Raw genomic sequence first — 15,813 nt, forward strand, 5'->3', positions numbered from 1 at the left:
CCTGAAATTATCTGAACTAGAATGTGTATACTGGTGACACTACATAAATTTACAAAAATAAGTGTAAAAAAACAGTAGTGCCGGTAACCTCCAAAGTTCGACCATGAGCATTTTCTTCCTACAGACAGGACACTTGTAATGGCTTCTAATTAAACCTTCATTTAAACAGCACTCAGTTAAGGCTCTTTTTCCCCTTTCGTTCTGAAACGTACAAACTTCAAATTAATCTATAATCTAACCACATTCTACCATCTAAACCACAAAGCAAGCAATATACTTCCTAAGCAACACTCACTATACTGCAGTCATGCAACTGATTATGTCATAATAGGGTTTCTGTAACATTCAACTACTCGGGTTACCATAAATGAAAAAATAACTTGGCGGTTAATGAAATAACCTCGTGATAATACAAAGGGCACCCTTCAATATACTCTAACCCTAGATGGCTCTCTGTGTCCATTGCAGTTAGTTTATTTGAACTTGCACGTTTTTGAGCTTTTTGATTCAGGTGATTAGTTTAGATGTGCCAGCAAATTGTATAAAATCAGCTGGGTGTACAAAACCCAGCTGATGCCTTGGCTTTCCAGCTAATGCGTTGGCTTCATTGAACAGTTTCCGGTGCTTCCCCCTCCCCTGGGAGAAGATTGGGAGTAGAGCTGTGGTTTTAGGAACTCCGTTTTTTATTTAGTTTGCATCTTTAGATAGCAGACGTAAGTTTTTTGCAGGGCATTACAGAGTTAAACTGATAGTATCTAAGAGAAAAGTTTTTAACAAAAGATTATATTCGAATTGTAAAGCATATGAATGTTCATTCGAGCCCATGAGTGACTGTTTTGACACTGAAAAACTCTAGATTTATGTGAGAATGGCGATTTTGATACTGAAATTTTCTCAGGTATTGAATTCGAAGTTTATTTTGCTTTCATCTCAAAATCCAGCAGAACAATGACTTCTCTGTCATAAACTTGATTTGTTAAGTAATTTAAGCCTTCTAAATCTGCAGAAGTTAACTTAATTCAAAGTTATGAAAATGATTTTTTTCACAATTTTTCTATAATCTACTGAATATAATAGTTGAAGAAGCAAATAAATTCTGTGCACTAAAGATGACTGAAAATCCATCTTCATTCAAAATCAATGTATTTAGTTCTCTAGATGTGCCTAAAATATGGGGATTTCTAGGATTAATTATTATTCTGGGATGGAATAATTAAAAAGTTTAACCTGAAAATCTGTTTCATAACTATGAAATAATAGCAATTATGTTATTGCACAGTCTCCTTTCTGAATCATTTATGCTATAATATTTGATCATATTTTTTTTTTTTTAACATTTCATCAAACAATATTTATATATTTTATATTTTAACCCTTAGCAGTCATATGTCTACTCTCGGCCACCACAGCAAGGAACTATACGAATCGTATACTGTATGCATTCATGTATCAGTTTACACTTTTCCTATACGAACCTATTCACGAACCAATACGGTGCTCCATTGATTGGAGATAACGTAATCTAAACAAAAGTTGTGACCCAGTGCTCGCCATGTAAGACGCAGTGGCGAGTCAGTCGTCTTTTGAACGTAATGAAATCGACAACGTTCGATACCTTGTAGAATTCCAAAGAATATGTTATAAATTGTGTTTAACAGTAATTAGGCATTCTCTCTTCTTAAAATATTCCAAAATACAGTCAAAAGTCTTTAATCCGGACTCATCGGGACTTAGGCTATTCCGGATTTTAGATCATCAGTTTAAATCTGGTAAGATGGCATGCAGAAATTATAAAATTAAAATTATGAAACGGTAATTTGTGAAATAAAGAGCAATTATGATCTAAAGGGTATCAAAATTTGCAAAAAAAAAAAAGCTTGATATTTATTTGTTTACTTTATTTAATATTTCTTTCAACGCGCACATGCGTAAAGCATGCATTACGCATAGTCGAAATTAGAAAATTGCAACATTTATAGTTACGAGGAATTTGATTTAAATCATACCAAAGACTGAGTACATAGAGATGAAATACTACATTTACTAAGGAATTATAAGCCTAATAAAATAAAAACATTTACTCTAAAGATAAGGATAGTGCTGACAGATCAACTTCCAGTTCATTGTGTGCCGAAATAATTTAAATAGTTTGTCTAACTTAATGCATTTTGAATTTTGTCACTGGCTAAGGATTATCAAGTTTTCAAAACAAACTTCCAGTTAACATTCTCATCTAAAAATGTGAGGCAACCAAGATATATATATATATAATAGTAGTAGGAAGAAACATTGCAGCGATCTTGCTAAAAAGTTACCTGGAGCTGTAGCTCCACGAAATATTATAACGCAGTAATACATAAATAAAAAGAAATTTGTCTGGGAAAACAGGAAAAAAAGAACTGTAAATACGCGAAAAAACAGCCAAAATTAATGCTGGAAGACTTGTTAATGCACGAAAAAATTAAGCTGTCCGTTGTGATATGTGAAAAGTGATAATTAGATCGACGGAAAAAAATATAAAAGTACAAAAAACATAGATTAAAATATGCCAATACATATAAAAAAAAATTAAAAAATTAAAATGAAGACACAAAATGCAACAATACAATATACAATAATTAAATAGCGGAAAATGGTAAATTAACCCACTCGTACTCTCAATTGGCTTTTCAAGGGGAAAAAACTGATTGTCGAACTAGGTTAAATACCATTACGCGTTTCGCCGAAACAGACCATTGAAGCTCTTGTTTAATGCGAAAAATTTTTTTATAAAAGAACATTAGTATTCCCGAATATATCTTTTTTGAAATAAATCCTTTTTTGGAGCTTCACTGCTCTGTTCCTTTTTCCCGACGTGTCCACTGAAATACACATTAAGGTGTCAAAAGCTATTGCAACTCCGAGTGATGTAAAATTAAAATCAAAATAGAATAAAAGAATAAAATAAATAGTGGTCTGCTATTAGTAAAAAATTACAACAACGTACGGGCTGGTCCTTTAGACGTTAAAGAAGATGTAACTTTTATAAAGAGAATGGTGCTGTAAACAAATAAAAAAGTAATTAAATTTGTAAGAAAACAAACATCGCAGGGTCTTATTAGGACCAAAAACATAGACAGTAGAAACAAACTGACCTGAGTGGTTCCGTCATCTGCATCCGAAAAAATGATTTTGGAAAAAGGGGTGCAAAACCCCTCCGTCCTCAAACCAACTTTCCTTATCGTCTCGTGACGTCGTTGGGCGAAACAATAAAAACTGTAAAGGCCAATGGGCTGAGATTGTAGGTTGGCGGGAAATCTTGTCCCCTCCCTTTTTTTACAGAAGGGGGCGACGGACGAGAAAAGACACGGAAAGAACTCAAAATGGCGTCAGTCAAGTTGTTAGAAGAACAAAACTGTGAAAAATAAGTGAAAATGAGTGAAAATGGCTAATTCAGCTATAAATACTTATTTTTGGCCACAATAGAAAGAGTAAATTGAAAAAAAGGACATTTGTTAATAAAGTCGTCATTCTTCAAGCTAGAGGGCGGTCAAGCTACTATGAAAAATGAAAAGGCCCGATTTGTTATTAAAAGTAGAGTTTGGCCTTCTAAGTAAATTAAAACTATTACATTATAGTATTAAAGTATAGTGCCAAAATCTTTGGAGGAAAGAAAATGTATGTAGAAGAATAATCTGTACATTTATACAATTTTTACATTAGATAATCTGAATCAGCCATCCACCTTGTGTCGTCCCGTGGGCTTTAAGCATAAAATTTCATTATCCAAAACAAATTATCTAAAAATTGGTAAGGCTAATGCCAGCTTTTTTTAAGGTATTTTTAATTATTTTATGAGGAATTTGGTTATTTTTCAAAATTGTGATGAAGTAAAGTATTTCTTCTTGTAAATATATATGTACATTAGAGTCAGTTTATCAGTGAGTTTGTTTTTGTGCCCAATGATTAGAACTCTATTCCAGAGGAAAGTTTTCCATTACCAAGCATTCTCTTTTACATGTCTTTTATTTCTTCTATCTCTATGTAGCGCTATTAATTTTCCCCTTTATTTTTTCAGTATTTTCTTTAACTAACATTTTCATTCTTTTATTAACACTTCTCTAAACTTTTCTTGTGCTTGGTTTTGTTAAACTTCCAGTGAAGGAAGATTATGAGATCTGAGGGCTGTCTAAAATTCTGCTTAAAAAAAATCGATGCTCTGAATTGCCCTGAATTTCAAATTTTGGATTTATAACTGCATTTAATTTTAAAAACAATGTATTTAATCATTAATTTCCATATTCATTTTTTAATCAGTTTTATTTTTTTGTACATATGTTTTATTATCTACTTAAGATTAATTGCAAAAAACTTTTTAAAGTGGCATTTCGTCATTTGGAAATAGGTACATTGAATTACTGTACTCTGATATCTTTAATATAAATTCTTTTTGAATATTATGACAAGGTTTATAAGTCCTGAGATAATCTTTGGTCCATAAAGGTACACTTACATATTGATTTAGTTGTCATTATCATCATAATTCTAAGGCATAAACTAGATCATGTTGGCTTACCCACTTATGGTTTTACCTGTAGTTGAAAAGTTCTTAGATCATTGGCAATTTTAAAATAAGCATATATGTAAAGTCATATAGGTGAGGGATGGAAGCTGTCTTGAGCAAGGTGTTAATGTGTAGAATATTACTGAGGTTGCAGGAGCAGTGTCGGATATAAAAATTAATCTGGATAAAAATGGATTTTGTTGATGATTGACACCGCGGTGCGCAATGAATTGGAAGTTGATCTCTCAGCACTATCCTTATCTTCAGGGCAGATGTTTTCATTTTATTTGGCTTACAATTCCTTACTAAATGTAGTATTTCATCTCGATGTATTCCGTCTTTGATATGATTTAAATCAAATTACTCGTCATTATAATTTGCTTCCGATAGTGAAGAAAGTGACACAGAGGTTATTGAAAACGAAAAAATTTCAATTGACAAATTAGTCGGTATTCTCGACACAGCAATTATAGGATTTGAACAGTGGAACTTTGTAACTGGATAAGAAATAATGTCTGTTTATAGAATTAAAGAGAAAGTATTATAAAACGAAGCAAAACAACTTACATTGAAAGAAATGTTTAATAAAGTAAACAAACATTAAGCTTTTTTTTTTTTTTTTTTTTTTGTAAATTTTGATACTTTTTAGATCATAACTGTTCTTTATTTCATAAATTACGGTTTCATATTTTTAATTTTATAATTTCTGCATGCCATCTTACCAGATTTAAACTGATGATCTATAATCCGGAATCACCGAAGTACCGGCGAGTCCGGATTAATGACTTCTGACTGTATATCCCAATTTCACATACGTAGGATTTAATTAGACACAACTGGATATACGCGAGTCATGACATGGAAAGTTAGGTGAACACTACAATAAACAATAGGAATTTTTAGAATAGTTAGGGCTTTTCTATAGGCGGGCCTGTATGTGCAGTCTCTAGGAACTTGGACCCTCTACAGGTGACTGAAGATGAAGTTCTGCAACATGCTGCCATTAATATTACAGCCATGGTACCTAACATGATATTCTTGGCAATGAGATTCCTCCAAATAAAGTTGGGAAAAGGCTGTGAAGTTTCATGAAGTTGACTTGAATCCAGCCATATTCATTTACAACTTTTCACTTTACTTAAAAAAAGGTTATATATCGGTGGAATTTGGACAATTCTTCCAACTAAATCTGTATTTCTGAAATGTAGAAGAAACTTGTTGATAAAGAAACTGATTACAAAAAGAGGGAAGAAAAAAATTTTCAAAATATATATTATTGAAACATGAGCAAATCAGAGGATGAAGCAGAAACTACTGAGAACATTAATTTGCTTATTGAAACAAAAGAAAAAAAAATCTGATGTGTACACCACATGACGTCCTTGCACGGAATATTAAATTATACACTTTTTTGCATTACATATAAACTTATTTGATTGAATTAAATCTACATCATCGATACCGCATAAACTACAATAGAATAAATGCACACTAAAATTCATTATATTTGTTTACCATAGCAACACTAGCGCTAGGTTCATTTAACAGCATTACATTTCGTCCATATATCTCAGAATGCATATAAATTTATATCATTTGAAGAATTATCTAATCTTTGCCACATGTTATTTTCAAATACTATAATAAATCTAAAACTACGTATAAAAGAAATTAAGCAAACTGAACAAAAAAGAAAGTTTTTCACAGACTACTCAATATTTCTTATTCAATTAATTCATTTCTCACTTCCTGACAAGGCAGAAATACATAAAAACTCAAAATATCTATATTAAAAATTATAAAGTAAATCTGAAAAGCTTAGTTCCTTGAATAAATTCCAAAATGGATTAAGCATGATTTAATTTGCAATAATAAAAAGAGGTGTTATCTTTGTTGTTGCGAAGCTTAATTTATCTAGATTGGCAACAAATCCACTATTTTGCCAAGTTAGAAATATAAACAAACATGTCTGCCATCCGCAAAATTCATTTGGCTTAGCTGCACTTAAACAAATGTTAAATGCATAAAAACCTTAACTGTAAGATATAAACAACATAATTCAATCGTTAAAGCAAAAAAAATGCACAATTTACAAACATGTAAGATAGAAACTGATGTCGCTGAGCCGGGTAACAGAGTGGATATATATACACGTTTGGTGCGGTCGATTGCAACCAAAATACGAGGTGCACACCTGCATGTTATAGCAGTCCTACATACAAAATTTCAACATTCTAAGGGTACTCGTTTTTGAGTTACGCGAGATACGTACGTATGCGCAGACGCCACGAAAAATTCTCTTCAGAATTAATTTTAAATTAGTTTTATAATTTTTTTGGGGGGGAAAGAGTCCTTTATTCTGTCCTTACTTGCAGATGTCATGCAAAAATATCATTAAATTGCATTGGTTAGAGATAAAAATCGGTATTTTCGTTGAAATATGATACCCGAAATTTTTCTCTATTACAATACTTCTTTTTACTTCGCACAAGGAAGTAAAAAGAGAAAAAATGCATTTAAATTGGCTAAAATATTTTGGAAAATTTTCTGTAAATATTTTTGTGTGTTGCTATGAAATGTGCTTGTTTTGTACCTTTTTATGTGTAATTTTCCTAATATTTTAAAAACAGTATCATAGTTTATATGTGTAATCTGTATTTTAAACTATAAAATAATCTTAGATTGTGGTTTGAAGAGTGCTTTTTAACGTATTTTTAAAAGTAAAAAAAAAATTTCCATGTAAATTTACAACTCAGGATATTTATGTATGTATTTACAACTAATTGTTCATCTTGAGAAAGTTCTATCTGTGTGTTCAGGTGAGCTATCTTTCCTTTCCTTACTGTAAATAAGATCCAACACAAAAATGTAAAATGTAACAAAATCTTATTCCTTGAGCTAATGAGACGTAATGTAAAACAGCTTATTTACTACCTCTGGTGCTTATTGGAACTTTATATTAAATACTGTATATTAGCTGGATTATAATTCCAACAAATCTATGCGAAGCTAAGACACTAACTAGGTCAGACAAAGTTCATCTAACTTTCAACACTTATCAGTCTTGCCAATGTTAGGCATTCCTGTCTGCTCTGATCAGCATTTCTCTCTCTCTCTCTCTCTCTCTCTCTCTCTTAGGAAGTAACCAGTGGAAACAGCCAGGTTTCTGTTATGAATCATGCTGGTTATGATTTTACTTCTTATTTTAACTTATTCTGCTTGACATAAAATTAGCATAAGTATCTGGAATGAGCGTGTACATGAGGAAATGAGGCCCAAAAGAAAGAATCAACAAAGCTAATTGTTAGTAAATCTTAAATGTCACCAATCTTTAAAATATGTGGGACTGATAAATGTAAATTTTGGAATTTAATGCAAATTGCCTGATAAATTTTGCAAGAATTTTTTCTCAAATTTGTTTTACGATTAAATATTTTTAATATATCAGGGTTCGTAGCGGTCCTTATAAGTCCTTATATTTGAAAATAAACTATAAAGGCCCTTATAGGTGCTTACTTTTTCTTTAAAGCCCTTATTTTTTTGTTTTTAGTGCTTTTTTTTTTAATGAACGCGCATTTTTCCCCATACCAAAGCCGAAACTAAATAAACTACTATTCTTCCTTATAAATGGAATGTCAGAAGCTGAATCATACTCTCAGAAATAACTTTCCCCCCTTTCTCTGCATTAACGTAACCTTTGGTGTACGGGAGAGTACAGAGAATGCCAATGATTTGAAAATTTCGGAGTGCCTATGGTTCGAAACCATTTACCTCCACATCAGAATTACTAAAAGCGAGCAGAAATAGGAAAAATTTGGCATAAGTGAGTTACTTGATGCACACTAGAGGGAGCCACTGGCTCGAGAAAGTTTAAGGATAGAGATGAGAAATAAAAAACTTAAGTATCATAATATTTTTTATAAGTTTTTAGGTTTTATAATTTTTTTGTATTTTATATTTTATACTTTTTTTTGGTTTTTATAAATTTTTTATACACAATACAAACACTAAAGCAAAAAGCGGAGAGGAAAGAGTTTAAGATTAATAGGCTCATTGGCATGTGGCTTGTGTAGGATAGTGCAAATGATAAAATGTGAACGCGTTGAAAATATTCATAGGCAGATTTTAAAAATCTGCGGGAGATGTGATTCTATGCGAACAGATTGATAACTTTGCTAGAAGGTCTTGAATGCAGGTAGTGATGGTGATAAGGCAATTATATGGCAGCTCGCTGAAGAGACGTCCTTCCTTCATGGCGCGGGAGCTGGAACTGATGTTGAGAGGGCGTGTCTTGCCCTTTTGGATGGTGGGTAGATGCCGAACTCTCGGCCAATCACGGCTCTTGGTCTCTTCTGTGAGCTGCGAATAGCAGGATCGTATGCTGGCATCTGTTGAAGTGCTCGGTTATCAATCTGTTCAATTTTAAGGAATAAATTTTGACTATGTTTTTTGATAAGATAATCCACAGGTTTAATGTTAAGGTCCGAATGAATCACATCTGTACGGACGTACCAGGCTGCATTTAGGGCCATACGTAAGGTTTTACTTTGAAAAGATTGAAGTTTTTTCACATGAGTTTTTGCAGCAGTACCCCAGATTGTACATGCATACATAAAGACAGGTCTTATAATTGATGTATAGAGAAGGATTTTGTTTTTAATTGACAGATTGCTCTTTCGAGCTAAAAATGGGTAAAGTTGGGCTCTAGCACCTTTCACTTTGTTGAGAACATTTTCAATGTGAAGGCGCCAGGTTAATTTTGAATCAAGTACAACTCCTAGGTACTTGTAAGAATTTGACCAGGGAACATAGTCATCAAAGAATTTAATATTAATGGAAGGGTACGGGAGGGGGCTACGTTTGAATATCATAGCAGCACATTTAGCAACATTAATTTTTATTTTCCAAGTGATGAGCCAGTGCTCAAGGCTAGAGAGATATCTCTGAATGATTTGGACCAAGTTTTCAAGGCGTTTGTGTTGAGCTAGGATGGCCGTATCATCTGCATAAAGTGCAAGAGTGATACTAGGTGATTTTGGTATGTCATTTATGAAAATGTTGAACAAAATTGGGCCTAAAAGTGACCCTTGGGGGACGCCGCTTAGTATAGGACGGGGTGCCGAAATGAAAGAATTAACTCGTACAGAAAAAGATCTATTAGTGAGGTACGAATTAATTATATGAATTAAATGGGCCGAAACGTCAAGTCGTATGAGCTTGATAATAATTCCTATGTGCCAAGTCCTATCAAATGCTTTGGCTATGTCAAGAAATAAAGCGCCAGTAAGCATTTTGTTACGAAACCCTTCGTGAATGAACTCCACTGTCCTCAGCAGCTGGTGTGTGGTGCAGTGTTTTGCTCGAAATCCAAATTGTTCTTCAATCAGAACGTTGTGATTTCGGAGAAAATCATTCAGGCGTTTAAGTAACACAAACTCGTATATCTTAGATAACGAGGATAGGAGGCTGATAGGTCTATAATTTTGAGGGTTAGAAAGGATTTGGCCTGGTTTTGGAATAGGCACAATAAGTGCTTGTTTCCAGCTTTGAGGAAAATAGCAATGCTGTATCATAAAATTTATAAGCATTACTAAGAAAAATAGATAATTGATGGGTAAATTTTTAATCATACGATTAGAAATAGAGTCCATACCAGGGGCTTTTTTGGGTTTGAGCTTGGTAATGTATTCACTTACCTCGCTCATGGATGTATAGTGTATTTCTCTCGCGAAAGGCGAGGAGAGGAAACGTTCAACATCTTGTGGGAAAGAACTTGCGCTGTTCGCAAAAATTCCTTCATTATGTGGTGTAAATTGAGTTTGAAGAGAATCCGCAATTAATTCGGATTTCTCAGCGTCTGTGCGAGCCACCGCTGCGTCCGTAGCTAAGGACGGAATGTTAGATTTGTGTTTGCGTAGGCGGGCTGATGCGCGCCAAAGACTGTTATCATTGGTCGTTAGGGACTGAATGTAATTCGTGTATTGTGATTGGAAGAAATGGTCACATGATGCCTTGATCTCATTTTGGAGAGCACGGAGTTGAATTTTTAATCCTGGATTTCTATTTCTTTGCCAAAGTCTCCGTACTTTATTCTTTTCTTTAATTTTGAGTTTAATTTCTTGAGGTAATTTACGAAAATAGGGTCTAAGGGTGGGTTTTGATACTTCCTTATAAGTATCTGTTAAAATGGTCGTTAAGTGATCAACTGCCAAGTGTATATCATGGCTGGATTTAATTTCAAGGGAGGGCAAATTTTTACTTTTAAGTTTGAAACGAAAATTGTCCCAGTTTGTAGAGACGAGTGCCGGAGAATTTTGATTAAAAATAGTACAGTTAAAGGTCTATGATTACGGGGTTGTGATCTGAAGATAAACAGTTTTCAACAGTCACGTGATATCCAAAAGGGATGTTTCGAAAGAGTGCCAAATCAATGAATGAAGGGGCACCCCGTGAACCATATCTAGTAGGGGAATCCGGCGCAATAATTTTAATTTGGGCGCACTGAGCCCATTTTAGAAGGCCACGACCAGCAGGGTTTGATCTATGACAACGCCAATGCTGATGGTGACAATTTAAATCACCAGCTATGATTAGATTGTTGGATAAGGTGAGCAATTTGTTAAAATCAACCACAGGTAAATGTCCACCTGGTGGAAGATAGGCAGAGATCATTACAAGGGAGGGCGAATTTTGAATGAAAATTTCAATGATTGTTGCCTCGAGTTTACTCATACTCGGAGTGTCAATTCTTTTGTGTGGTATTGAATTTTTAATATAGACACAAGTGCCACCATGATAAACATCACGAGTATTAGAAGCTTGTCTGTCATTTTTATATAATGCATAATTTGCAAGCTTGGGAGCTCTTCCTGGCTGGAGTTTGGTCTCTTGGACAAAAATAATGTCAAAATCTTTCTCTTCCACATAGTCTTTAAACTCATGGAATTTGGATAGGATGCCATTAGCATTCCAGGTGCATAGTTTTAAGTTTTTCAATCCTTTCAAAGTATTGAATTTTACTGTCTGGGGATATCAGAGAATTGGAGAGTAATATAACTCTCAAAGATGTAGTATGCCGCGTCAGCACCAGATGGAGCCACTCTGAGCTGCGGTAAGGCATTTTTGAATGCCAAAAGAAGTCTGCTCTGGTCAATACCAGGCTGGTTTGAAATTTGAATAATTTCCAAAAGGATTTCGGTGCAATTTAGCGTCGAATTAGCTCCTAAGGGGACCGATAAATTTGGAAGAATTTGGGGTGCAGCTTGTTGCATACCCGTAAGTGCTGCGGAGAAAGAAACTCCAGGGCGAATATTATTTGCACTGGGTGTGGGTGCAGCCGACAGTGTTGGAAATTGGATGTTGTTTTTGAGATTAATTTTGTCTGCGTTGGTTTTTTCAGTGGTCAGGCTGGGTTTGGTGCTCGGTTTCGGATTTGATCTATTTTTTGAACCCGGGAATCTTGGGCAGGAACGTCAGTTAGCCGCATGATTTGCGGAGCAGTTTTCACATTTATTAGGTTCTTCAAATGGTTTCGGGCAGTCTTTGGCTTGATGTGGACCAGCACATTTCACACAGCGTCTTGGGAGCGTGCACACTTCGGATGAGTGAAAGAACCCTTGACAGCGCCAGCACTGTGAAGGGCCTTTCTGACCTTTGAAATGCTCCATGGCAACTTCCCAGTAGTTCCGTGATGTTGTATATTTCATCTGCTTTCAGGCTATTGTATATCTGTAGGTAGAATAAGGGCATTGGCATCTTGGTTTTCCATCTTTTGAGCTGTGAGATTTTATGGATTTTGAAACCGAGGACTTCCACCGCAGTCTGCACAACACTGAGTGGTGTGTTTGAAGGTAATCCCCTAATAACTATTTTAAGTGGTCTGTCTGATTTAAGAGTGTGTGATTTAAATTCTATGTTATTGTCAGTTAAAAATCTTACGACAGTCCGGTAATCAGTTTCATTTAAAGTGTTAAGTTTGAGAAAGTCAATATCCTGTTTTGATTGGACTGTCGGTGCATGACGTTTAAGTTGGTTTAGAAGAAAGTACCAATCAGCACGAGGCTTGATAAAAATTGGTGGAGGTGCCTGTACTTTTGGTTTTTGGGTGTCTGCCGGCTGCTGAGTAGTATGTTCTGTATTGTCAGTATTTGTTTGGATAACATTGAAAGAGTTTGGAGTAGCTATGTTGTTATTATTTTCAGTAGAGATGTATTTGGTTTGGGATTTTTTAGCTATTAAGTGTTTTGGTGGTATGACAAACCCTTCAGCATCAGTAGGGCGAGTACGTTTCTTATGATCAGATTTTGGAGTTTCTAGTGGGGTTTTAGGGTTTTCAGTAGGGGTGGTTTTAGGAGAATTTGGAGTGATGGGTTCCGAAATATTGGGTTTTGAAGATTTGGCCTGACATTCTTTAAAGAATTCGTCTTCTGTGGCAGGGAGGGTAAAGAGGTTAACTCCGAGGTTGGTACATAAAGTGTGAAGTGAAAATAAAATTCTCTCATCCTCGTCAGTCATCTGCTTGATCATCAGGTCCTTGGAGGGATTATCAGAACGCTGAAGTCTCTGGATGTCGAATAGCAAGTCCGTATGACGATTTTTCAGTGCGTAGATTTGGATTGCACTTTTCGATAGTTCCATGGCTGAAGGAGTGAAGGAGGAGCAGTGGTGTCCATATCAGTATTAATCCGTAGTTGAGCAGAGGCAGCGGTAGAAGTACCAGCTGGCGGCGCCGTATTCGTGTTTCCGTTGTTGTGCAGGAGCTCTGAGCTCTTACGACCATCACTTTCTTCGTCCATGACGAGAATCCCAATGACTGTCAGAGTACAGACAGTTGCACGCCGTTCTCTATTGTTCAAAGAATCGTGAAATGGTAGAAAATTCCTGTGCATTCAGTATTCTTTTCCTTCCACCCAAATACTACACATGTTTGAATTTCTATCGAGATTTTAATAATTTGCATTCTCGTTCCGTGGGGTCAGTTCATATTCACATTTTATATGATCGTTATGCTTATATGTATGGATATTTATGATAATATAGTTGCAGTAACTGCTGAAGTATAGATAAACTTCCAAAAATGCATAAGTGTGTTTTAACACAGATTAGCTTTCTAAGGAATAATATTCGGAATGGCCTAAATAAAGGTAAAGTAATCAAATGGTAAAAAAAAATTTTTTTCTTAATTTATTTTATATATATATAAAATTTTTTAAAAAATTTATTTTATATATATATATTTGCCAATACAGTACGGAGGATGGGAGGTTTTTTCCTTCTCCACAAAATCTCTAATGTTAAAACCATTACAGTTCGCTGCAAAACAAGCAACAGACTTTTTTTGTCACTTTCCGATATGGATTGAAAAGGACTAAACTATCTGCGGTCTACTAACCCAAGCAAAGAATGAATCTGTTACGGAAATTTAACACAGTCTGTTCAAAATTAGAATGAAAAACACCCCAGAAAGAAAGTCTCTTTCTTTTTCTTTATTTAATTCTTTATCCACCGAATATCAGGAGCTGTTGATTCCGATTGCATAATATCACGCATGGAAGAATTATGGCGCACGTATTGTGCAATAATGTTTGTGATATGTTGCAGGGATAATTAATTTTGATGTTCAATCTCAGATTTGTTTATGAACACTTAAGAGCTTTACTGTGCTTGCTAAGCAGAATATTTTTCAGTTCTGTTGGTCTATTTTTATATAATTTGCATATCAAAAGTATTTATTTAGCTGAAAAATCTGAAGAACGGCTACAATCTACCCCTTATCCCGATCCTCTTTTTCCAGTTACGCTCGACTATCCAGAATATTCGAAAGTTTCCGAGTATTCAGGTTAGTTAAGCTTTTATTGTTAAAGGATGACCGCATGAAGCAATTTCCCCATCTTCTGATTTCAGAAATGTACCTCTTTTTTACTTAAATTACTTTGCTTGCAATATGTGTTAAGGGAAAACTGTTCTACAATGAAAATTTAGAAAATGTTCAGAATTTTTAAGTTAAATTATTTAAATATTAATATGAGTAAAAAAATAAATTGTATTTATTATTAGGTACCAAGCGAATACAATAAATATGGTTTATTATTTATTTTCTCTATTTTGAACTGAAATTTTGTCATTAAATCTTGTAATATAGTTTAGTTCTGCATAGTTTTTCTTTCATTGTAAACACGTTCTGTAAATTGAACTGTTGTTTAAAATTTAAAAAAAAAATGTAATTGTTTTCCTTGGTTGAGGTAATGCTCATTCTCTCTTAATAAATACTGCATTGCTCAAATTTTAAATTGCAAGTCTAATTTTTCTTTTAAGGTTATGCAGTTGTGTATAATGTAATTAGACAGGTGCTTATTTATTTATTTATTTTTTTTTTCTTAAAATGTGCTTGAAAAGTGCTTATCTTTTTAACTAAAATGTGGCTACGAGCCCTGATACAGATTTTTTATTCTTAGAATGGTGTTACAAAACTGAAGTTTGGGTACAGATTATTGCTTTAGTTTAATTCAGTAACCCTTTGCTGATAAAGCCGTAATTTTTTTCTGTTAAACTGATGTATATTACAGGTAGATTGTGAGGAGTTTCATGTGTACTTAGCTTTTTTTTTTTTTTTTTTTTTTTGTTGGAAAGAGCTCTAAAAGCAATATCTGAAATTTTACGGATTTCCATATTATTATGGCACTTGGTATTGAAGTGGTGCCTTGAGTTCTCTTGTTAACTGACTGCTAAATGGCAATCACATTCTCATCTGTTAAATGTACCATTTGCATAAATTTTATGTTCAACAGCTGGAAATAAGATTTCCATTTTGCTTAAGCACAAAATATTTATAGTTCTTAAACACAATATTGCTTAAAGCAAAATATTTATATAACTACAAATATTTATAGTCTACCTGTCACAAGTTGTGGCAGATGGACTATAAATATTTGTTTATCCTGTGGCTTGATTGGCTAAATTCTGAGAATTACGGCAGTGAATTAATGAAAGGGTTCTTGATGTTGTTTAACATGTTGAGCCCGGTACTGAATTTTCTATCCTTTCTGTTGAGCCGGTAACCACCAGCTTGCTGGTTTCAGTTCAGCTGGTTATCTTGGTAACAAAATCGGCTTAATCCAGATTGGTAACAAAATGTTACCAAAATAGTTGAAATTAAGCCATTGGGAGAAATTCTTTTATTTTCTTTTTCGGATCTTGGATGTCTTTCACTAAAAACTAAATCTTGCGTGAAGAGATTTTGCAGCACTCTCAAGTGTGCCATTACCTTTGTT

General features: G+C 34.1%; 1 protein-coding gene across 2 annotated transcripts in view; it reads left to right on the plus strand.

Annotated features, from left to right (window-relative positions):
- The window catches only part of RpS18 (ribosomal protein S18), a 55,471-nt gene that overhangs the window by 21,263 nt on the left and 18,395 nt on the right, over positions 1–15,813 (plus strand). The window lies entirely within an intron of this gene.

The sequence above is a fragment of the Stegodyphus dumicola genome, chromosome 8, assembly GCF_044657685.1.
Source record: "Stegodyphus dumicola isolate Sdum_Otavi_A_Nest chromosome 8, ASM4465768v1".
Classification (NCBI taxonomy): Eukaryota; Metazoa; Arthropoda; class Arachnida; order Araneae; family Eresidae; genus Stegodyphus; species Stegodyphus dumicola.